Source organism: Leptonychotes weddellii, chromosome 2, assembly GCF_054177405.1.
Source record: "Leptonychotes weddellii isolate Sample4059 chromosome 2, ASM5417740v2, whole genome shotgun sequence".
Classification (NCBI taxonomy): Eukaryota; Metazoa; Chordata; class Mammalia; order Carnivora; family Phocidae; genus Leptonychotes; species Leptonychotes weddellii.
In genome coordinates, this window is record NC_138370.1 from 15,433,004 (window position 1) to 15,435,124 (window position 2,121).

Consider the following 2,121-nt stretch of genomic DNA (forward strand, 5'->3'; position numbering starts at 1 on the left):
GGCCAAAGGCAGGCATTTAACCAACTGAGCCACCCAGATGCCTATAGGTATATAGTTTTTATATGATCACTGCTTTAACCACAGACCTTCAAATAAAATTATTTCTAATATATATATATTATTGAGACAATCTGAATTAATTTGAATGGTAAAAGCAGTTAATACTTGGATTAGAAATGTGTGAGAAAGTAAGTGGCTATAGTGAGTAAATATTCTGTTTTGGAATTCAACCTTTATGGCTTTATGAATTATTTGAATCAAAAGGAATTTTCTGTGTCCAAAGAAGAGTCTAAAACAAAACAAAATAAATGAAGGAAGATACCGTCAAGAAAATGAATTTTCTACAACACTTCCATCTCAAGAAAGCAAGTCTTAGAAAGTAATTTTAAAAAATCTTCTAGAAAAAGGACAGTATGAAAGAAAGTTTCTTAGTTTGAGTTTGGAAAATAGAATCATCAGGGGGAGGAATAGATTTTGTGGTGCTTGCTGCTGTACAATAATGGAGAATCTCTTTAAAAAAAGTAATACAAAATTCAAAATTCTAAATTATATATAAAAATGAATATTTTTTTGAATAAGAAAAGGAATCAGTATATATACCCATATATTTTCAAAGTTGACAAATATCACAAGCATTATGTCATACAGAAAAAGAACATTTAGTAACTGACACACCTTACCATTTCCCTTTGTATTTGTCTGCAATGCTATTTACATTTTCTTTTTTTTAAAAGATTTTATTTATTTATTTGAGAAAGAGAATGAGATAGAGAGAGCATGAGAGGGGGGAGGGTAAGGGGGAGAAGCCGATTCCCTGCTGAGCAGGGAGCCCGATGTGGGACTCGATTCCGGGACTCCACGATCATGACCTGAGCCAAAGGCAGTCGCTTAACCAACTGAGCCACCCAGACGTCCTACATTTTCAAATAAGAATTTAAAAATATTTTCTATAGAACCATAGAAAGAATGTCTTGCTTCTTGTATGGTTGGTCAAAATTTGATTTTTAGGAAGATTTCTTCTGGTTTCATAATTTGTTACTGGTAATGCTATGTGAAATTTTTAGAATTGTCAACATTTGGAAAACTTATATCAAATTGTTTTCACAGAAGAAGTATGTGATTCAGAGCCATTTTGCTGTATCAGTAACAATTTTGCATGTCTCTTAGTATCACAGACTTAAGATGGATCTGAAATGTTGGGATCTGGAAAGCATGTGACTGCTCATAGTCACAGAGTTGTGCTCGTTATGTGTAGCATTGTTACAGATTTTTGCTTTACAATTGTAGGAATTCAGATAAATTCTGTTTTACATGATTCCCACCCAACAAAAAAAATCATGATGTATTATAATTGTTTAAAATTAGCCTCTATAAATGTATTTATAATAGTTTAAAATTAGGTGCTTGCTTTGGCAACACTATTAAAATTAGAAAGATACAGAGAAGATTAGCATGGCCTCTGCACAAGGATGACACAAAAATTTGTGAAGGGTTCCATATTTTCATCACTGGGTGATGCATGGACTGGTTGAATCACTATATTTTACACCTGAAATTAATATAACACTGTATGCTAACTATCCTGGAATTAAAATAAAAACGTAAAAAGTCAAAAATAAAAAATAAAAAAAATAAAATAAAATTGGCCTTTGGAAGTGTACTATGCAATAGATTGTCCTGATGCTTAAGTTTCATTAGATTCAGTTATTGAAACCCAACTCTCCAAGTCCATCATTTACAGATAGGTGAGTGAAGGAAGTAGGTCCAGAGGAGTAGCATCCAAAGAAACTTCATGTTTTAACAATGAAATGTTCATTCATGCTGTTGCCCTGAGTGTCCATAATTCTCCATTGTGGTTGAGGGCAATGACAACAGCTCTCTTAGGCTCTCTAGACTCAAATGCAATTATTTATTGATTGTTTCATTCTGTAACAATTCTAAGACCGCTTAAAGTCATGCAAGGGCTTTTTACTTTTGTGGGACTTATGTATAAATTACCTCATTTGTTTTTGCTTTGTTGCCACATCCTCTTCAGGGATGTGGAGTAAGTGGGGTGAAGTGACTCACCTGAAGTCATGTGTTTTTTAAAGCAGAGTTTCAAACCAAAACTTTGCAACACAA

At 33.2% G+C, this 2,121-nt stretch overlaps 1 pseudogene; it reads left to right on the forward strand.

Annotated features, from left to right (window-relative positions):
- The first annotated feature begins 1,404 nt into the window (after window positions 1-1,404).
- LOC115941913 (U6 spliceosomal RNA) lies at window positions 1,405-1,504 on the forward strand (annotated as a pseudogene).
- Window positions 1,505-2,121: the final 617 nt, after the last annotated feature.